We start from the raw sequence: 24,331 nt of genomic DNA on the forward strand, positions 1-24,331 counted from the left end.
CAGAGGAATAGAAGCCTGAATATTTTATAAAAAAGAAAAATGCTAAAAATAAAATAAGTTACTTTAGACTTCATCAGCCTGACCAGGAATATTTTCCTTTTAATTATCATGTCTGGAGAGCCCAGAGCTCTCACAAGAAGGTTATCAAGCTATATACTAGGGGTGAAGCATCTGCACAAGCTCAAGAGCAAATGATGTGCCTGAACTTGGTGACAGAAGAATTCTACAAGTAACAAATATTCTTGTTTAAAGTTAAATATACTCATATAACTAGACCTGATGTTCTGATAGTGGAGTGTGTGTGGAGTAAGGAAGAGAATTCCAGAAGGATTGAATTTTCCCTCAAAATGCAAAGCAGTAAGCCCAGAGATTTTTCCACAGCTATTTATTCTAGGCTCAGTTGTTATTTCTACAGAAATAAATTCTAAATTCAGCTCTTTTTATAGAATGTAAGAAAAAATAGTTTTTGTGAGGAAAAAAATAAGCATTGGATAATTATGTGCTCTTGACAATTCACAGAATCGTTTCAGTTGGAAGGGATCTCTGGAGATCATCTTGTCCAAGCCCCCTGTGCTACAGCAGGGTCCCTTAAAGCAGGTGACACAAGAATGCATCTAGGTGGGTTTTGATATTCTCCAGAGAGGGAGACTCCACAACCTGCTTGGGCAGCTGTTCCAGTGCTCTGCCATCCTCAATATAAAGTTCTTTCTCACGCTGAGGTGAAACTACTTGTATTTTACTTTATGGCCATTGTTCCTCATCCTGAAATATAGAAAAAAATTTTGGACAGACAGGAAAAAAAATCATATTTTTAAAATGGATTGTAATTAAGGATGGGGAACTTTTATTTCTTCCTTTTTATCTCTGAGTTTTGGAAAACAATACAATTTTGCTTCTTGCTCTTCCACCAAAGGCATGTAGTCTCAAAACATCTGACACTCTATGCCATCAATGCAGAAACATTCATTGTTAAAATTAAATGTAATAAGAAGATATCAAAATTTCAGATGCATTAAAAAGCAAACTACAATGGACCAGCTAGAAAATAAGCATGAGAAATATCAGTAAAGAGCATTTACTTAGACATTTCAATATCATGACCTTCACTTAGAAAACTTCCAGTTTCCCAGGACAGAAGTTTTCATAGGAAAATTCTAACATTCATTAACCTTTAATTAAGTGCCCTCGTTTCAGTGAGGAATTTCTGCTTGAGTATCAAAACCAGGATGGCAACAGGAGCTGCTTTTCTCTAAAAGAATGGTTATTTCTTGGTAAGAGCCTTGGTCAGGGAAGCTCACAGGTGCACTCCTTGCTATACTGACTGGATATAGAATCAAAAAATTTTACTTCATAAGACAGCACATCCTCTGATAGGAACAGATACAGTTGTAAGCCTAGAGACAAAGACAAAAAAAGATAGCCTATCAGGAAGTACAAATCAAACCATATTCACTGTATTTCCCTATTAAAAATTTTACATCTAAAAGGAATTTTTGTGCAACAATCTACTTTTTAAAATCTTTTTTAAGGGCATCCACTGAAAAAAATGGTGAACACCAGTAATTATAGTTTGGAAAAGAAGTAATATGGCTTATTTATCAAATTAATTTTTTTTCAGAATCAAAGTGAAACATGATTAATAATTTTTTAAGTTAAAGGTTCTAGAGCATCAAGGAGATCATATCTAAAGATGTCAGCCAAATTGTCGTCAGTGATTTCATCTCCATGGCACAGTCCAGAACACCAGAGTCAAAAGAAGTTCAGTCTGGAACAAATTAGACTCCCTCTTGTTATCCAGCGCTTCAAATTCTGTTCCTCAGGCACCCTTTCATCATTGAGGGGAAGGGCAGAGAGGAGTCAAGGAAAAGATTTCCAAGTTTTTTCCTTTACAGTTTCCCAGAAAAGCAGCCATTGTTTATGTTGAAACATCCTCTGATCTCAGAATGGTGAATATCACGTATGGGTCAAGGAATATCATGCAAGTTCTTCACTCACATATCTGTGAAATCCCATTTACTTTAGCCAAGGTGCTGCACTGGAAGCAAAAGGATTTTTCAAGCCATTCAATGGGCACACAGCATATGCTGGTATTCCTGCTCACCTCCAGGAGGATTATTTTCCCTTTTTAGTGTAGCTGCACAGCATGAAATAAGCCTTGTCGGCACTGCTCTGCAGAGGTGCACCACTTCCAGCTTACATAAACCAGGACTGCTTGTACTCTTGACTGTGCGTGCCCTAACAGCCTTTCATGTCTAAGGTTGAAGTACTGAAAGAGCAAGGTAGGTATGGTTATTTGAAAATGAAAGGATGTTCAGTTATTTAAAAGATTACAGACCATGTACTTCTGTTAAAAAATAATTAATTGATTGTTTTAATGAGTTTTACAGCACTTCTGTTTGCAGTGTGGGCCAAAATCCTAACTTTTTTTTCCCCAAAACACCCTATATTTTCCCTCATTCTTCTATTCTCAAATGCACATGAAAGAACCTTTTCTTTTTCTCTTCTCCCATTGAAAAACAAAAAAAAAAGTGTGAGAGAATGAAAGACAAAGAACACTGCACCAACTATTTTATTTCTACAGTTATAAAAGCAATCCTTTTTTGAGAAATTGGCTTAGAAGTTTTCACCCTAAGAATTGCTACCCATTCTAGTTGCTACCCAGAAGTTATTTGACACTTTTTTTTCAGTGACATTGGAGCATCCTCACAGATGAAAACTTCACCTGGCCATTTCACTATTTATAAAAGATTACAGTCCAGCCTATCATATAATTATTTGACAAATAACGGAACTGTCTGTACATGTTTTGGACATATGAAAATAAAGTGGGTTGATCCATATCCAATTTATGATGTTTGTGTGTAACAGCTACCACCTTTTCACAGGGTTCTGTAAGTTACAAATATTTCCAGAAGATCTAGTTGACTTAAGAAAATCAGTTGGGCAAATAAATATTTCCTTCTGTTCTCACAAGCCTTTTTGGTGTTACATTAAAAAAAAAAAAAGGAAAAAAAAAAAGAAGAAGTTAAAAGATTTAATTAACACAAACCCAACCCTAAGCTTTAATACCTAAAGCGTTAGGTGTTATTAGTCGATAATCTAAAAATCTTTGATGATTATGGCAGTAGTATCATGACACCAGATAAAGTATAACTACTAATTCAATCCCCATCATATTCACAAAATGATACAGTCCTCAACATGAAGGATTTACAAAGACGCATTAAGCTATGTATAAATCTGTCCACAGTCAGAAACATCCCTACCATTCTGTAAAGTACTGGTCCATCTTTACTTGTTTTAAGTTTAACAGGTCTATCAGAGGGTACAGATATTGCTCGTTTGTGTCTTTTTTACTGTGCCTTTCTATCAGGAATAAAAATAAAAAAGAAGAAGAAAGCACACAAAAAACAATCAAACAAAGGGCTCGTAACATTCCAGGAAAAAGCAAAACTACTAGATAACACTATCTTTTATACAAAAGGATTCCTTGAGGGTTTGCAACATCAAGAAAACATCAGTTACTCTTCTGGTGAAATGACTGAATATTCATCCTGGTAACAATTGCATTACACAGAGAGCAGCATATGGTAAGTATTTATATGAGATATTCAGCCAGATGTGTACCAACATTCACAAATAAAAGCTAAATTAACACAGCATCTGCTGAGAATTTTTCCCAGCATGCCAGGATTGTTCCAGGCGGAATCTGACGTGTGTTGTAGAATCTGGGCTAATCTACCAACCACTCACAAATACATTAGTCCTAGATTTCAAAACAGCACTAAGTTGAAACTGCAAATACAACCATGGATCAGAGAGCAGCTTAAAAGCTCCTAAGGTCTGTTATCACAGACAAAAAACATATTTAAGATGCAAATTTGTTCTCTACTGACTTAAAGGAAAACCACTCAATCACAGGTTGGAAGGAACCACAAGAGGCCTGTAGCTCAACAACTTGCTCAAGGCAGGGACAGCTATGGGATTGAATTAGGATGCTCAGGACTTTATCTTGTCTGGTCTTGAAAATCTCCAGGAATAGAGATGGCATAAACTCTCTGGGTCCTTGATTCACTAAGGGAAGATCCTAACTCCATCTTCTTGATAACCTCTCCATGTGCATTTCCTCTCTGAGCAGAGGGTCCCCATCTCTCAGTGTCTCTTCACTGGTCAAATGTTCGTGTCCTCATCTGTTCCAGTGGCCCCTTGCTGAACTCACTCCCATTTTACATTTCTTATACTGTAGAGGCCCAAACTGGTTGCAGTATGTTCTAAGGAGCACCACCAAAAGGGATTTATCCCTTCCTTTTTGGATGCTTGCTATGCCCCTTCTTATGCAACCCAGGAGGTTCCTGGCTTTCTCTGAGGCCAGAGCAGGTGCAGGCTCACATTCAGCTCCTTGCACACAAGGACCACAGTGCTTCTGCACACAGCAGCTTCCCATCATGGCAGTTTTCAACCTGTATCACTGTAAGGGACTTTTTTTTACCAGACTTTTGCATCTTCCCTTGTTGAATTTCATCAGGTTACTGTTGGGCTATTCTTACAACCTGTATAAGTCCTTCTGGATGATAGCATTGCCCATGGTTATATCAACTACTGGCCCCTGTTCACTGCTATCTGCAGATTTCATGTGTGCACCACAACACTTCCCTCATTCGTTAATGGAGATGCTAAACAGACCAGATAATAGTAAGAACCCATTCAGCATTTCACCTCCAGAGAGTGTAGCTTGTTAACCCCCACACTGTGAGTCCAGTCATCCAGAATTTTATCCACCTGACTGACTATATGACATCCACCCATAAAGACCATAATTTCCTAACATATGTACAAGAATACAGCAGAAGACATTATCAAAACCTTGGTGAAGACAAGGTAAATGACATTCAATGCTTTCCCTTCATTTATGAAGCCAGCCATTTCAACCTATAGGTCAACAAGACTGGTCAGGCATTGTATACCCTTAGCTTTCATAATATCAATCCTTATATCCCTATATAGATAAGATTTTTAAATACCTCCTCTGTGGCATCTACCTACCCCCTTTTTACTGCTGTTTAGTCACAAAGATATCCTGATAAATCTGTTTGCTTCAGTACGAGGATGGAATTGTTCTTGAGCCTGAAGAAAACTATATTTAGAGTTCTCCTACATTTTCCTAAATCCTTTGCTTTTCAGAAGTGACTTCCATGGGATTCCACCTATTAGGTCCCTGGCTAAGCTAAAGTCTGTTCTCCTGAAATCCAGGGCAAGTACTCTGCTACCCTTCTACCTCATTCCCCTCAGGATCTTTCACTCCACTATTTCATGGTCAATACAGCCAAGGCTACCATTGACTAGCACATCTCCAACAGGTTCTTCCTTATTAGCGAATACAATCTCAAGATATGCATCAGCTCTGGTTGGTGCAGGGGGTGCCAAGAGCAAAGAGATGCCCCAGGAGCATCCCTTGGTCCCCTGAGTGCTCCCCACCCTGTGGACCAGTCTGTGAACTGCCAAATACCTGCTTGCAGGACAACTCATTCGTCTTTAGGTTCTGGCAGGTGTTTGCCCAGGCAAAGAGCAAACAGAAGCCACACATAGGATTCATTCCTTCTTGCAAGCCTACAGTCCTGTCAGAATGCTTTCCAAGAATGAGTGACTTAGCTCAGGAACACTGTCTACTTCACATTCACAGCAAGACCACTGAAATACAGGAGGAGGCTGTGCCACCATTTCAGGGAGAAAGGCTTTGAATATTGCAAGACCATTCTTAGTAGATGTCACAGTTGACATCCCAGAAGCACCGGTTTGGATTTTTTTGCACATAGATTAGCTTGACACTGTAAAACTGCATCCCTGTAAAATGAAATCTAAAAGAAAAAGAAGTATATGAACCTTTCTATATCTTGTGTTTGGGCACTGCAGATCACTTTTTGAGAAGGGGTCAAGAGAAATCAAGTAAATGGCCAGTACCTATCTCGTTATCTGTCCAAGGTTATAACAATGGGCACAGAATCCAGCTCTTTGACAAATTCAGTTAAGTAATAAAAATAAGTAATTTAAGACTGTTACCACAATCTTGAAAATCTTGTAGTCTGAAGATATCTTGCTGTCCCACTGCTGACTCTAAAACTATTTCTTCAGGGAGGTTCCTTCATGGGCTGTGCTTTTGAGGAGATATACGAGTTTTGTTTCCGTTTACTAGCTCCTACATTTCCCAAAACACACATATTCCTCTTCCAAACACTTCCTTGTTTTTCTGAGTATTAATCCTCTGTGGCTTCACTCAAAGAGAGTAGTCACAAACTCACCACCACATCTAACTAAAGTCCCAGTTTGCATGCTGATTTTGCAGATAGACACCACAGAGCTCTGTTCTGCACACATTTAATTTATTTTTTGAGATTTCCAACTATCTGTATTCCTGTTCACAAAATAAATAAACAAGATACATAATTTTCAGAAACTCCGAGGATCAGAAAAAATGACAGGATTTTTTTCCCCAGAGAAGGAGACAATACTCAGTTTTAAAAGAGGAATAATGTGAAGAATGTAATAGATGTTTTGTGTTAAGAAATTACATAGGGGTAAGAGAAAGTGATTGAAGAATGAAAGACTTGAAATTTGAATTTCAATTCCTAACTTCTTATGTATACATTATCATTTTAGTTAAACAAAGAAGGCATATGAAGCCATGAGAATACATGGAAACAGTTCGAGCAGACACGCCAGTTCAATGATTGAAGTCTCATTTCATACTATAGAAGTTAAACTTTGTACAGTGTATTTGAAATTCAGCTATTTTACGGCAGTGGTAAATGGCAGATCAAAGTCATGCTGATAAATTCAGTGCTTTGGGATATGATCTAATTTACAGCAAATTGGTTGATTCAACAGAAATTCCAATAGATATTCAGCTAAAAGAAACAATAATTATGAAGTATCACAGCAACTTATGTTATAAAGTTTGGATTCTGCTGCGGATAAAAATACACAAAAATATACTTGGATCAGGAACAGAAAGGCGGGATAGTCCCATTTGATTCACTAACAGAAAAAATAAATTGAGAAAAACTCCAAAAATCTGCAAGTAACTCTATTGAGTTATCCCCACAGCAGCAAAAAAATCCATTATTGACAAAGCTTGCTGGGAATAATGTCTCATGGCTCTACAAAATGCCTGAGAAATTCTTTTCCAGGAAGCACACAGGCTTCCATAATCTCTCTGGGTACGGCTTCTTGAGAAACAGTACCTTAATGGGACCTTTCTGTCTGAAAAAGAACAGTTTTTATAAGATTCTGATGGAAAAGATTTGGGTCATTCCTGAGAGACTTGTTGTCTGGGGAAACCAAGTGAACTATTTAAGCCTTCTCTGGTAAGAAAAAGAAAAACTTATTTCCTGAATACTCCGTCTCCCTCAACTTAAAGAGTACCTTGTAGTACTAAGTGCAATATAAAATGAAAGAAGATATAATTATGCTCTGAACTACATATGTTGGGATTTTTTTATATTAATCTTTCAATTACTGTAATCTCATGAACAGTTTTTTAAAATTTTCTGGTTAGCATTACATTTATCTATGCTCAATGCAAACTACTTATGTGACTCTTATTGCCGTACTTGCTTACACTGTACACTTTTGGTGAAAAATAATAATTAAAGAACATATCTGAATGTTTTTAAAGCAATTACTGAAAATTTTACTTTATATTACCAAAGAGAAAGTGAATCAGTCTGATGGGATTCATGCAGTAACTACAGATGCAGATCAATTATAATTTCCATTTTTATGCCCTTTACCATTCGTATTACTAAAGAAAAAATATGATTTTTTTTTTTACAATGGCTATTATCACATTAAAAGAGCCAAGACCTTTACAAAAATGTTATGGAATACTAATAGATGTAGAAAAATAAACAACTTCTGACTCCAATGTCCTTCAAAATTATTTCTATGTAACAATCTACTCACTGGGAGTCTCTTAGTCGACAAGAAACAGTGAAACACTTCCAACACACGCCTGTGACTCTCTGCAGGGTGAGGATAGTCAGAGAACAGAAGGCTAATCAAGCTGGTTGGTTGATGCTGTGTGGAAACAGATGAGAACCTGCACATACACTATGCAGTTTAGTCATGCAGGACTCTTCTCCCAGCATTTTCAACCCTCTCGCTAATAATAATCCGTCCAAAGTTTCACTCTTTTTTCAGCATAGGATTGAGAACTGAAGTTCAATATCCTACTTTCACATTTATAGAGGTAATTTAATTTCTTGTGGCCATTCATACTACTGATTCAAATTAAGAAAACACTATCTGAATGTTGAAGAAGCTCAGTTCCAAAAATCATGGTTTCTTACTTCCAGAAGCCTTTTTTCTTTCATAGTGTTCAAGATCAAAAATAAACCTAGGTTCTCACCTCACAGTAAAATTAATACAATAATATACTGTACTGGGTCTTGCTCAGATGGAGACAATTTTCTTAAGGGTATCTTGTGTGGTTCTGTGGCTTGGGTTTGTGACTGGAGAGTGTTGTTAACACTCGCGCATTTTGACTGCTGCTGAGCAGTGCTTGCGCCCATGACACATTCAAAAAATCCTCAGGCACTGACAGAAACCTTTAGGCTCATGACCCAAAACATCTTGTGATCTCTCATGACAACTAGCATACAGAGATATCTGTAATAAATACTCTGCTTTAGATACATCCTGAAATAATTCCGACAGAATGCTGCTTCTATTACCAGTTCATTCCTCAGATGACAAGATGATACTGTCTTCATATCATTAAAGCAGAAGCAAGGGAAAAGAAAACCTGAACAGATTACATATTAATTTAGGACTTCTCTTTCTATCAAATAGTAAAGATTAATCATCTTATTCTTTGTGCATTTGTATTCTCATGAATAATTATTAAATATTTGATATTGTGAATTACACATAAAAAGAGGACATTAAAATTACTGGACTATTTCTTTATTTGAAAATTTATCAAGTAATTATATGTCTTTCCCAAAATTATGCTATTATGCCATATCAGGAGGGTTTTTTTCAAGTTTGTTGAAAGGGTTTTTTCAGGTTTTCAACTTGTTTGAAACATCATAGCTTTACAGAAACAAGAGGTTTGCTTCTTTCCTTTTAAAAGAACTTCATTAAGGAAATTATTTGTGAGGAGGTCAGTATTATCTGACCTAATGAATTCACAACTCGACTAAAACAATAAATTACACAGAAGGAAGGACTTCAGATGTTATAAAAATTTTTCAACTCCCACAAGAAAATGTTCTCTTTGAATTTACCTTTTAAACCAGAATTTACCTAAGAACTCTTATCCCTTTTTCTCCTACCTAATTCAAATAATTATGTACTTTTCAGTGCATTATCTAACAGCTGTTTTCAGAATTTTTGCTGTTTTTACTGTCTAACCCATAACATTTATCATACTGTGCATTTGGAGTATTGATTTTCTGCCCTGTTTGAGACATGAAACAGAATAGAAGATGCAGCTTGTATCAGCTGAAATACAAGTACCAAAGTAGTTCTCTTGTCAGCTACTTTAAGAAAATTATCAAGAAAAAAATAGAGGGTTTAGAACACTTATCTCTGTCGCAATTATTGACTTAACTATTACAAGTTAGTCTTGATAAAATTAAATATTCTTTTCTGTGCCTAAACACTTCAGAAATATCTGAGGGCATAAAAAGTAAAGAGCAAGTATGGGTAACAAAATACATCACCTTTTATATCTGTATTTCTCATTTCTCATGTACCCTGCTTAACAAGCACTTAACCTACAAACCCATGGCTTTTGAGGACTTGCTATTAGGTTACTTAAGTTCCAGTTTTAGAATTTGTATGGAAAACAACTTTTAGATGCAATGAAGTCTTTCTTTTTCTGCAGTATATTCTTGCGTTCATGTTGCAGCAATAAGAGAGGAGAGAACATGACATGAGAAGAAGGTGGCACAACCAAAGATGTGTGATCCTGAAGACACTAAAATTATTCAAAACACATTTTTCACACTTGGACATATCACATATCAAAATCAAAGGACTTAAATAAAATAAAACTTCCCTCTATCAACCACACCTAAAGCAATGATTTTGGCAGTTTTGCTACTATTACATTGGCCAACAAATCTAATGTTTAGGTCTTTTGGTGAAGTTTAGCTTAGTTTTAGGGAAATATTTTGCAGCACTGCTTAAGTTAAACTTCTCACAGTTCACTGATCTGCCCTATATGCTCACTTAAGCTTCTTATAATCTTCACAACACAATCTTCAGGGATTTTTTTCCTCAAAAGAAATAACAGCACCTTTTTATTCTTGACTTTGAACCAGCTTGATATGTCAGTTCTAAAAATTACATAAATATATCTTGACTGCATACTGTACAGGAGATGCTGAAATGGTGCACTATTTCTTATAAAGATAGATGAAAACTAAATTGTGCAATTTTAATGACAGCCCAGGGAGCTTCTTTACTTGCCTGAACATCCGGACATCTGCTAATTGTTGCTATCAAGACTCTGGATGGTTCCAAGGAAGGTGTTAGTGGATGAAATCTTATTACTCTTGTTCTAAAGAAGGTTAGAATCAGATAATCAGGAAGGTCAGTTCCTAACTTAAACATTTATGAAGACAGAAACAATTCCTTCATTTCATGCACTTTTATGTGCCTCTGCTGAACAGAGATTGGATACAAAAGGATAAGGACATCTCTATTCTGTTAGTAGAGCAGATAAGTCATTCTTATGCACCAATAATATCCTTTAAATTGGCATAATGATAAGTAGATAATACCTTAATGCAAGACCAAAAAAAGTATTCACATACAAACAAAACCCTCTTCCCTTCGTGTGTTTTTCCTCTTAGATCATAATAAAAAAGACCATGATACAGACCTTTGTGCCAAAATACACATAATACAGCAGGTTCATGAAAAGTGTAAAACTTTAAACAAGGGTGGGGCAGAGTAGTGTCTATGAAATATTAAAATCATTTTCTTAGGAGAATAGTCCTACAGAGGATGATTCTACAGAACATAGGCTTCTAAGTTTATCTAAAATTTAGCTGAAAAGTGGCAAAATAGTTCAAACTTTTCTTGTTAGGTAACAGCTATGTCTCTGACAAATTTTTATTCTTAAAATACAACTCAAGACACAAACTGAGATCAGTTATTTTTATATTTCAATTAATCCCATTCAACACAATTTTCTGTTACAAAGCAGAATGTGTAGTGTTCACTTAAATAATTTGCCTACGAGTCAGCTTTTATTCAAAGAAAAGGAAGGAGTAGAGAATGCAGGTAATAGTAAAGATATAAGTATTGCTAAGTGCAAGTTAAGTATTAACAATATAAGTATTGCTAAGTTCAAAAAGCCATGTACTTAGACCTCAGATGATGTCTCCCGCTTCCTATAAAAAACTCGGTTCCTTTTAAAAAAATGTGGTAATCTAATAAATTATATAATGAATGACCTTATTAATCTGAAGCACTACTTAAGAGCACTACTGAAATTTCTTAGGAAGCCTTCTCTTTTCGTGACATTTCCATACTTACAGACTCATCAGAGTAATTCAGTGTTTTCCACTCAAATACATCCATGAGTAATTAATTCAAATCCAGCCATAACAATGATGTACTTTATCAGTTAATCCAATATGATTGTTTGCATCTAAGTATTATGTTTTCTTCAGAGAAAATACTGAACTACATTAATTTATTCTTATGGAGTAGAGGAATTCCAACTATCACATTTTAATTACTTTTCTATAAGAGTCCTAAGTCTTCACTTCTGTTTTGATCTAATGATAGCATTTCCAAAGTTAGCAAAGATAAACATGAATAATGGTGAATAAAATAAAGAATCCATCTAATTTAAAGATTTAAACAATAGCAAACGAACAAGATTAATGAAAAGTTCTTTTGATATTTTTAAATGGTTATGGGAATCTTAAATAAATACCAGAGTCAGTGTGAGGTGGATCTGTGAACCTGAAAGACTTCAGTCATGAAGCAACAAATTTTAATGTTTTTATTTTAGAATTCTTTCAAAACAAAACTTTTCTGAGACACAATACTTCACCATGAAAATCTGGGTGCCTCTTGATTTCTGCCTCAGCTAAAACCCAGCCTTTGCAAGCAGAAAATGCATAGTTATATATAGGAAGACATTGATTACGAGTCTTTAGTACTAAAATACTTTTATGCTTCACATGAATTTACTTCCAATCATCCTCATGCAACAGCAGCTTAATATAATAAAACTAAAATTACATCACAAAACAGAAATATATAGATTGCCTCACCAGGGGCAAACTCCTCAAATTATAACATATACATCCTAGAAGTATCTCTTGGCAATGAAGTTGAATGAAAATAGAATTTGTCACTAATAAAGTTCAGCTGATAAATGTGTCCACCCGCAAAATCGTATAAAAGCCTATTGAGATATAAGACAAAAAGAAGTACAAAGGGACAAGATAGAACTTATAAGTTTAACTGCCAGCTAAGTTTTTGAGCTGCAAAGCACAGAAATACTAAACTCTGCCTTGGGAGCAATGTTTTAGGGGTCTTGTGTGTGTGATCTTCCAAAAGGAAATGCTAAAATCTTTTCATTTGGATAGAGCTTCACATATAGTTAATATTAGCTACCAGTGTAGCAAAAGAGATGCCCACATCTATTTTACAAGTAGAAAGACTAAACAAAATAAAAGGAAAGGAAGTAGAAGGCACGATCTAATCCATGACTGGACTAAAGTTCAGAATTTAAGGGACATTTGAATTAACTCAACAGGGCCCAGATTGACTGGATTGGCTGGAGATAAAAGTCTATTTTTACTAAAATTACAAAAGAACTAAGTGAATGATGTGTAAGGGAAGATAGATGAGTTCATTCACTAAATTTCAGCTATCAAAAGTTTTGGTTTACATAAAGCTAATCTAGTTGCTAGGATTCCCTCTGCTGCCTTAAGGGAAGACAGGCAACTCCAAAGTAAAATTCACGTCATCTTCTCCAGTTGCTACAAAATCTGTTAAGATGTGAATACAGCTGTTTTTCTTTAAAGTAACTTAAGATAAATGTCATCTTATGAGGTAGCAGTAGAAAATTTTGAAGTATTGATTAAAAAGTAATAAATTCTTGCTTGCATAATTCAATTTCTTGCTATATGCACCTGCTATCAACAGAGAGAGAACCAATGTAAAATAAATGCTACAAAGCCAGAACACTAAGCAGTCATTCAGTGACACATTTCAAGAATGACCAGCATGTCTTGAACTCGGCTTCACACAATTCTATGTTGTACATCAAAGCAGGGTTCTAAAGCACTGGGATTATTCTTGTCTGAATTGTGATCGGGTGTAAGGCTGAGGGGAAAAAAAGATCTATGTCTGTGTCATTTACAGAGAAAAAGAAGTAAGTTTCCATCTCTTTGTTGTGGTAACACGGGATTTCTTAGGCATTTCAACGAGGAAAAAAGTTTATCTCTAGGGTTCAGAAAAAGAAATTAGAACTAGAATAATTTACCTTTTTTTTGTCCTCCTTAACTAGAGGCAAGTTGTTGACTCAAGTCCCAGAGGCTAGGAGCAACTTCAAACATTACTTAATTAAAGAAAGTCTGATGCAAAGACATTTGAAAAATATAAAGGAATATAAAAGTGCACTTTATAAAGTATTTTGACTACTGAGCAGTAATATATTACAAAGATAATGAGTTGACTTACTGAGCGTTTGTTGGTGTTCCATTACTATACCAAAACGAGGATGAGACATAAACCTGTTGCAATTGGAAATTGGAATACAATGTCCAGGGCAAGATAATTTATGGCAGTGATGTTACTTTTTCCTTTGAAATTTGTCTGGTCACATCATTCACCCCAATAATCACTTAGGGTATTTTCAAGAATGGTTGTTCACATTTTTTAAGATTACTGGTTGTGACATTAATGTTAAAATTCATCAAATGACAAGATTATTTTCCCAAAACATTTACTTTAAAGGACATTGTAGGGGGTTGTGAAAAAAAAAATTAAATGCAAGCAATCAGATTTGAGAATAATTCACTGTCAGTGGACATTTAAACTAATATGATATTTTGTCTTTGAAAAGTCATGAAGATCAGGGAGACATCCCAAAAGTCTGGGAGAAGGCTAGTATCACGCTTATCCAGAAGAAAATTAAACACCCATCTGTCAAATGAAGCTCATGATTAGGAAAAGCCAGCACAGATTGACCAACAACAAATTATGCTTGACAAACCTGATTGCCTCTTACAACAAATGAACCTGCTTGGCTGATGTGGGGCCAGCGGTGAACATTGTCTATCTGGATATCTCCAAGGCTTTTGATATGGTTTCCCACGGCCTCCTACAGAAATGTGGATGTTATGGTGTGGATGTGTGATCCATGTGGTGGGTGGGGAATTGGTTGACTGGCCACATCCACAGGGTGGTGGTAAATTGCTCCCTTTCACATTGGCAACCTCCACAAATGGAGTCCCCCAAGGAATGATACCGGGCCCAGCACTGTTCACTATCTTCATCAGTGGTCTGGATTATGGGATCACGTGTATCTAGATGAAGTTTGTCAGTGATACCAAACTGTGTGAGGCAGTGGACACTTTGGAAGGGAGAGCCATCCTGCAGGAAGACCTGGGCAGGCTGAAAAATTAGGCTAACAAGAAACTTACAGAGTTCAATAAGAACAAATACAAGGTCCTGCACAAGGAAAAACAGAATCCTGGAGAGCAGCACAGGCTGGGGATCTACCTGGCTAGGGAACAGCTCTATGAAAAGGGGCCTGGGGGTCTTGGTGGATAAGCAGCTCAGTGTGAGTGAACAGTTTCTTGCTGCAGCAAAGAAAGCCAAAAAAAATTTTCATCAACAAGGGTGTCACCAACAGTGATAAAGAAATCACTACTGCATTCTACACAGAGCTGTTCAGGCCATACCTTGAATGCTGGGTTCAGTTTTGATCCCTGCTACACAAGAAAGTTATGGACAGGGTAGAGAAGATGCAGTAAGGGCTATAAAGATGAACAAAGGACTGGGAAGCCTGTCCATGTGAGGAAACAATGAGAGAACTGAGTTTGTCCAGCTTGGAGAAAAGAAGCTTAAAGGACACCTTACCATGTTCCTGCATTTAAAGGGTGTTTACAAAGATGGAGACTTTTTTTTTTTCCAAGAAGTCATATGAAAAAGGCAACGGGTTATAGGTACAAGTTCCTCCTGAGGAGATTTTGTTTGAACATAAAGAAAATTTTCACAGTGAGAACAAATAGTAATTTGAATAATCTTTCCATCATGGGAAGTGGATTCCTCAAAGTTGGCCACTTTTAAGATTCAGCTAGACAGGATGCTGGGTCATCTTGCCTATACTGGGCTTTTGCCAACAAAGCCAGATGTTAAATGAAGTCCCTTCAACCTGGGGAGGCTATGATAGTATAATTCTTTGATTCATTGAAACCAATTAAAAATTCTGTTTGGTTCTTGTGTCTGTGGGGGCAAAAATAATCACAGTGTCATACTTTGGACTGCAATTGACAATTATATAGGTAAAGCAACAAGAATACATCTATTGCCACATAGGAACACATTTATGTGTAGTCTGTCACATCGTTCCCCAAATTTTATGCTATAGTTGAAGAAATTAATTTAAAAAATCACCGGCTTGCTGAGTTTTACAAAATGTTTTCAGTGCATGAAACACAGGTAAGCTTAAAAACTGTAGTGTGGGATGATATTTGCAACAGAAAGACAAATCTAGGTTATTTTTCCCATGTAAGTTTAACAAGTCTACACACCGTAAAAAATGAGCTGAGTGAGGAAGATTTGACATCTGTGATCCCCAGCCATGCTGCCTAGCCTATGTCTCACTGCTCTTTGAAAACTCCATGATGGTCACTTTTGTCATGACCCTCCTGTCAGTTTTCTGCTAGATATGATCCATTTTTGATTCTCCATTGACTTTTCCATGATCCGTTTGTAAAAGTGAAGATGACACAAACTGTTTTTATGGAACCTTCTCTTGAGTTGGCAAAATTCAAATAATAAGGCTTAAGACAAAGAAGAAGTCATTCATGAGGGAACAGGTACCTGACATAAATATGAAAAGAAGCTATATTCCACCCTTACAAGGTATTTGATTTGAAAGCATCATATTGGCATAATCCTGACATCCTGGGAGTGAGAATTTCCATCTGTGACGGTACTGGGTTTATGAAAAATACAAGACCCTGTTCAAGCAGGAAATAACAACTCTTTACCGGCATCACAAAATCTAGAAAACCTAAAAGGAGTCTGATACATGACTGAGTCTGCTGGGAGAAGAGAGGAGGAGAGAGAAAAGGAGATAGAAATAAACCATTGGCTGTTTCTAGCCATGGCACCAAAGGAGAGTGGAAGTATCTGGTCCCAAACTCGCCTGACTTGTCTCACTCCTTCCTGAAGGACACAGGACCTAATTTCCCAGCTCCCACTCTTTCATGTATTTCTGGTATTTCTCATTCCCTGCCCATTTGGATGGCCCTCCTCCTTCAAGCATTTTCTTGCATGAAGCCAGATTTTCTTTCTACCCAGGGTTACCTCATCCCCTTTCATCTAATCTCAGCTGCTCTAGGACTATGAGTTGGTTTTCTACTTCAAACAGAAGTAAAATCTTTTGCAGGCCCCACCTGTGACACATCTTTTCCAGCCTGTCCCAGCCTTTCCTTTATTGCTGTTCCTAACTCTAGTCAGGAATTCTTTGTGCTAGTATCTCCCCTACACCCCCATGCACATGGCTATTGCACCTCCTTCCCTACACAGGCAACCCTAGGCCATGGGAGTGATTTCTCCTGGTTTTTTGCATGTTTTTTACCAAAAAAATGTGGTGCCTATATTTTACAGCAGTGTAGCTTTGGTCTACTCTGACCTACAGTCAGGCAGTTTCTCTCTGCCTTCTCTGTGCCTGTTTTCTGTCCTGATGTAACGTTCCACTGCAGCACAACCCTTGGATTGAAGCATGTTCAGTCTCTCTTCAAAGCTGGCCCATGTCTGATGTTCAAGAGGCATCCAGGATAGTGATGAACTAGTGCAGACACCGAGGAATGGCTCTTCAGAGATACCAGCTACTAAACCCACTGCAGTTTGTATACAAACCATGGTAATTTGAAAGCAAATTTTGTAAATGCTTGCACAGGAAGAGGTAAATGCCTTTCCCTGACACAAAAGACTGACTGTGTGAAGAAATTCAATCCATGTACTTGAAGTCTGACAGAATTAAAGCTTGTTAAAGAGGGCCTTAAAATGGGAAATTTCAGATTTACAAGGTAGGACAGGGGAGAAAGGGGGAAAGGAAAGAAGCAGTGTCAGCCCTGTCTGTGGTATCCAGAGCTTTAACTTCAGTGTCTATTAACTGTGAACTTACAAGGAAATATCATTGTATAAAATACAATAAGCCTGTGAAGCAGTCATGAGGTTTCAGGTTTCCCTACTGCTTTAAACTAGGCTTACTCTGACTCTCCTCTGAGCCCAGAGAAGTCTTTGTAGTGTGTGTCTGCTTCAGCAGGGAAGGCAGTAAGTTATTCCAGTTGCTCCAGTTTCAAATAACATGAGATGTTCTGCAGAGAAGGACAGTGGTTTAAGTCTCCTCAGGTGGAGAAAGCAGAGCAGAGACCTCACACATTTAGGAGGAATGTGCCTTTACAGAAAAGCATGCCTGCATGCCGCTCCTTTGGACACTCTCTGAAAAACATTAACTTTCTCTGGAGAAAGAGATCTGGTTACACTGTGCCTGACACCAAACCCTGCAAACATGAGCCAATCGTGAATTCTCTTAACAACTCTTTCACCTTCGAATTCCCTACCCGCTTAGTCCAGGTGGCTCCTCTACTGTGGCAATCATTCTGGTAGGCAACAATAAGTTTTGGGTTTCATTCTTCTAAGAGGAAGATAAAATATCAGATATTGCAAATGTTGTTAAGTCTCACTGAGTACCATATGCAGCAGTGAAGATAAAACTGAAATAGATTTGCTTAGTGATTGCCTGAAGATTGTATTCACCTAACTTACATTACACCCCCATGCCTCTGCCAAGAGACAGGCTGTAAGACATAATTATCCATTAAGTAAAACTGGGCTAGAAGATTTAGCAGGAATGATATAAACATGGTTTTCAGTACTTTTGGTCAAAAAGAGCATGTTATAATCATCATGCTATAATCATATATCATATATTTTCTGTTGCTTGAAAACTGTTCCACCTTTGCCCTGGTTATATGCCCTTTGAAAACTAAAAAGTATCTTTTATCTGACCCAGTATGTCAGCTAAACTTTCTGTCTATTTATTTGACCTTATTTTCTTAGACCAGCCTTGAATTTACATTTTCCTTTTTTGCAATATTAATATACAGAGAATATCAAGTCATCTAACATGCCAATAATGTATTTCAATACTATACCAATACACTCCCTTTGGATTAATTAAGAAAGGAATACTTATTTTCCATTGTATAGGAACTATCCATAACCTTGTCTTTATAAAAAAGACAGATAAAATTGTTGATGCAATAATTTTGCAATTCTTTGATAAAGTTAAATATAACTGAGCTAGGTGGCATTGTTTTCCTACAAAATTCATATTAAGGTGTCAGCTGGCAATGACTTAATAAAATAAACACCAGGGACTTTGCCAGACTGAATCTCACTAGTCAATTGAGGTTAAGAAAGAAAAAGATAAAGACTTCATCTAAAATCAAACGTAATTTGATTAGAAGGCAAATCACAGCATAGCTATATCTGAATACTGAAAGGTTTAATGAATACTAATTCAGGTCTTTGTTCTTCTCTTCCATGGCACAGTGTTCGTCTTTTTTGAATAGAATTGAAATATTCCCCCTGCAGCCCCACCCTGGGGCTAACTCTGGAGAGGCTTTGGAGGAATATCTCCGAAGGGACAGGACAAGAGATTCCAAAAGAGGCTCTTACCCCCAGATTATTCCAAGACGTTTATTCCTCAAAGGGATCCAGGGGCCGAAGAGAGAGAACAAAGAAATACAGGGGTCTTACCTAGTCTCCTATTTTGGGAGGGTCCTGGCATTCAGCCAATTAGGTATGGACATGTAGGGAGGAAATTCCAGAATGGTCAAAAGGCGAGAGACCATTCCCCTAAAGAATTACAACATAGAATCACAGAAATATTGAAACACAGAATCACAAAATATTCTGAGCTGGAAGAGGTCCAAAAGGATCATTGCATCCAGCTCCTGTCCCTGCACAGCGCTATTCCCAAATGTCACACCATGTGCCCAAGAATGTTGTTCAAATCCTTCTTTAGCTCTGTCAGGTTTGGTGCTGTGACCACCTCACGGGGGAACCTGTCCAGTGCCCAAACACCTTCTGGGTGAAAAAACATTTTTTCTAATACCCATTCAAAACATCCACTGACACAACTTAAACCATTCCCTTGGGTCCTGTCACTGGTCACCACAGAAATCAGTGGCTGCCCCTCCTCTTCCCCTCATGAGGAAGTTGAGACCACAATGAGGAGCTTCAGTCTCCTCCAAGCTGAACAGACCAAATGACCTCAGCTTCTCATACGGCTTCCCCTCAAGGCTCTTCATTATCCTCATAGCCCACCTTTGTACATTCTCTAGTAAATAAAGGTCTTTTTTATGTTGCTATGACCAAAACTGCCCCCAGCACTCGAGGTGAGGCTGTCCCAGTGCAGAGCAGAGCAGGACAATCCCCTCGTTTGCCCAGCTGGTGATGCTGTGCCTAGTGCACCCCAGGATAGGGTTGGCCCTGGCTGCCAGGGCACATACTGGCTCATGTTCAATTTGCCATCAACCAGGACCTCCAGGTCCCATTTCACAGCGCTGATCTCTAGCATTTCATTCCCCAGTCTGTCTGTACATCCAGGATTGCCCCATCCCAGGTGCAGAATCCAGCACTTTGCCTTGTTAACCTTCATTTGGCTGGTGATTATCCTCCAACTTATCAAGGTCTCTCTGCAGAGTGTCCCTGCCTTTGAGGGAGTCAACAGCTCCTCCCAGTTTTGTATCATCTGTGAACTTTCTCTGTGTCCCTTCCAGTGCTGTGTCCAAGTCATTAAGTAAACTGCTGAATAGAACTGTGCCTAAGATGGATCCCTGAGGAGTCCCACTTGTGACAGGTCTCCCATCTGATGTCACCCCATTCACTTAACCCTTTGTGCGTGACCTGTGAGCCAGTTCCTCACACACTGCAAAATGTGTTTATCCAGCTGTGTGCTGGACACTCTGTCCAGAAAAATCCAGTGAGAGACAGTATTGAAAGCTTTACTGACATCCCAAAGGAATACACCAACTGACTTCCCTTGATCAGCTGGTGGGTTACCTTGCCATAAAAGAATTGGCCATCTTCAATGGCCAGTTTTGAGAGATATCTAGTCTAAGTATCTTTCCCCTATTTATTGTTCCACTAAAAAAAATACTATACTGTTTAAATATAATAAAAAAAACAAAATAAAGAACATCCAAATACAGTTGTTGGGAGTTTTTTTAATAAAAAGATCAAAGCATAAAAGATATTGTCTTTTCAATTTAAGACATACTTCATTAGAGGGTTTGAAAGAAAGCAGAACTGATTTATGCTTGCAGTGGGTAGCACAACTTGATTGATAAATATACATGGGCTGAATACAAGAAAATCAACAACACACAGATAATTTCAGAATCCAATATACAGCCCTGGATATTATCTTATAGTTTAGTTCATTTCTAATCTGTACCTAGACTTTTACTTAAAGCACAAATGAAAAGTTAGAGACATAGTCTTCATTTTGTTTTCAACAACAAAAAAAATATTATTGACCTGCTGCACTCATATCAGAAATAATTTGTTTTTAAATTGAGCAGTGTTCCAAAAGATACTTGGCTGCACTGCTCATATTTTGCCCCTTAACAGTATTACTCTATGCAGTAAAAGATTGATTCTTACTGCATATGCATAATCAGATTGAAATATGGTCCATATGCCAAGTCAGGTCTTGGTTTTCTTGATCTTATTGCTTATGAGTACAATCTTAGCATCATGTTAATACAACAACCACATAAAAACTGTACTTGCATTACACAAAAATATTAAAAATTCTAAGGGTGCAAAGTCAGAGATTAAAATCCTGGGAAAAGACCGAGAGCGCTATGCACGTAAAAAAAATACATTATGGAATTGTGCCACAGTGTTTTTTAAAAACTATCAAAATTTTAAAATTAATTAAATGAAAGGAAATTAAATTAAAATGGAAAGAAATAAGGAAGTTAGAAAATATCCATACAAGGAAGTTAAGAGTACACTGACATTTCCATTTTGTCACTTGGACTTGCTGATGACTATGGCTGAGTGAACTTGAATTAAAATATAAAAGCCATAGCTCAAATCAGCAGCACACATTCTAATAAAGTACAGTACATCAGGGAGATGAAATTAAAAGTTACATTGTGCCAACTGTTATGAGGAATGCATGAAGTTCAAAATGGGCTTCCGCCATTCATACAATTATTGAGAACTATCACGGACTCCTGTGCCCAGGGGAATGCAGAAACTACTTGATTCAATTATTCACTTTCCTGAAGAGCAGAAGCACAGAAAGCATTACAGCCTCTGAGGCTGATACAAGAGCTCAGTGACCCGGGAAACTCTGAGGTACAAGGATGTAACACAAGAACATACTGAAAAGAACACTGTCTGCTAAGCTTCAAATTAGTTCCAGAGAGAACCTAGACGTTCATGCAAAAGAATGTTTTTAAATGTATGGATCTGTGTCAGGAATTTATTAGCTAATAAGACAAGGTCTGTTGAGGGAAAGGGGATGGAGTCATGGAAAAAAGGAAACAAGAGAAAAATTATTTGGTGGCAGAGGAATATGTGAAAAGGTGAAACAAACTTGGAGGAAGTCTGCAGAGGAGAAAAGACTTTTCAGAGGGAAGACTCTAAAACATAGTTTGGTATCACCCTTTGAGTCCAAAAAACCTCTGTCTGAATTGCCTCAGGTCCTGAGATCCTCAGCTATGAAAAAAAAAAACAAGTGTGATTCAATCTGCAGAATGCTCACCTGTCTTGTCTTTTTGGAAATCCATCACTTTTGGAGGGTGCCCACGAGTTTCTGCAGCCCTGCAGAAGGTGGAAAATTCCCAGGAAGCTTTAAGGTTATGATTTCAGCACACAGAGATCCCTTAACTGGTTTTCCATGAAAGAATATTAAGGTCACTCAGAAAAGTTTAGAGCATGACACTTGCAGAAGTCTGTTCACCAGGAGGAAAGACTTTTAGTGCAGATAATCTTAAGTTAGAAGACCAAGCAAACCAAAATTCAGATATTGGATTCATCTTCTTGTCGTATGTGACGAGATATGTATTATATAGAAATTCATTAATCAAGTTACCAGGATGTAGGACAAGGATTAAAGAAGTCCAGGTAAAACCTCTTTAAAAAAAAAAAAAAAAAAAAAAAAAAAAAAAAAAAAGAAACTTAAAATATGCTAAAGTATTTATTGTCCAGTATTTCAGAAGTTTTTATCTAAAAACTCTGTGAAGACAAAGAAAGGCAGAGGAGAGAGACAGATGGAATTTGCACATTCACAAGGAGAGACCTCAGCTTCCTCCACATCTTCAACATCAGCCTGTCCAGGAAACCTGTTTATCAGTGCTGACTCGAGGATGATGACACATTTAGATAGAACAGCTAAATTGATGCTGCCTTCAAGATTAGGTTCGAGCCTTTTTCTGACAGCTCCCTTTCCCAAAGCAGAGACAGCAGAAAGAGCAAGGTGTCTGCTTTTAACTGCCACAGCCAAGATCCAAACACATGAATATAATCTGAAATCAGTCATCCAACCAATTTGGCTATAGAAACTAAGTAGAAGATTAAGCAGAATTCAACCCTCTGATAATAGTCCATCAGCCCTCAGATTCCAATTATCTGGCATGCCTGCCCGTATCGCCTCCCATAAACCAGTCCATGATATAGCCCTTCCACTGTTTGAGCACAAATATGAACATACAGCACCCCAGCTTTCTAGACAAATCTTTTTCTCTGAAAGTTCTTCCTGCAGACTGAATCTCACTCTTTAACTTTTCATCTAGCCCAGGTCAAAGGCAGTCGCACATGAAAATCTTGTAGTCATAGCTGGATGGCTGGATATTGCCTTGGAGACTGCTGACACTGAGTGATGAAATCCTTACTGAAGCCTTTCTCAGAGCACACTTTGACACAGCTTTCCTTCCCACAAAAATTGGTAATGGAAGATCACTGGTGTGTCACAGTGATCTTCATCCCAACATTGGACTAGGAAGTAACCAAGGCATACACTCAGGTCCTGGGTCCTCCCATATTTCTGGCACATCCTTAAGCATCCTGTTTGCTCTTTAAGTGAAACAGAAAAATATAAAGCTGCTTTAATAGTTACAGGAGAATGCAAATTTTAGCTCAAGCGTGAGAGAGCATTATTTTATTCCTGATACATCATCAGAGCTTCCACTGGATGTCAATGAAGAGTAAAAAATAAGTCATATTTAATTTTGTTTTGTTGAATTGCTGGTAAATATGGAAAAATACATTCTGGAAATATTAAATCTTTTTCACTGTTAGAAAAAGAAATTAAATAATCAAGCTTATTTGAATTGAAATAAATGTTGATTTTCCTTATCTTGTACAGTATTGCCATGTTAATAAAATTCAATCTTTTTACTTTAATGAGTTTTATTTGTCATGCTAGCAAACATCAGTTAACCAAGAAATTGATTTTCTACAGTGTAATTAGGTCATAGCCAAACACTCCCAGTGTATTTAATTTTCTGCCTCTATTGAAATCCAGCTGTGAAGTTTTCAAAAATACATGCACTGTTATTGTACCCTCTGCAAGCAAGACAGGTACAATAATTATTGCCCTTTCCTAATTTGCTCTGTGTGACAAAAAGGTGATGACATTTTTGCTCTGTTTTTATAAGGTGAACTTGCTATGTTCTCTGGGGTCTTAGAAACGAGCTCTTCCCCACATTGCTCTAAATAAAGGCCATGTAAGTGGGTGACCAGAACTATAAAAAGTAGTATAGTGTTGTTCTACTGCTTGTCATGGTTTAACTCCAGCTGGCAACTAAGTCCCACACATCTGCTCACTTATCCCACCCTTACTCAGTTATGATAGGGATAAGAATTGGGAAAAAAAAAAAAAAAAAGGAAAAAACTTTTCTCTGGATGGAGATAAGAATATTTTATTAATTGAAAAATATAAATGATAATGAAAACAATAATTATTTACTATAATAATAATAATGAAATTAAATGGGAGTCAACAAAGAGGGAGAGGAATGAAACCCAAAAAAGA

Source organism: Chamaea fasciata, unplaced genomic scaffold (assembly GCF_029207755.1).
Source record: "Chamaea fasciata isolate MVZ Bird 193981 ecotype frontalis unplaced genomic scaffold, bChaFas1.0.hap1 SCAF_6, whole genome shotgun sequence".
NCBI lineage: Eukaryota > Metazoa > Chordata > Aves > Passeriformes > Sylviidae > Chamaea > Chamaea fasciata.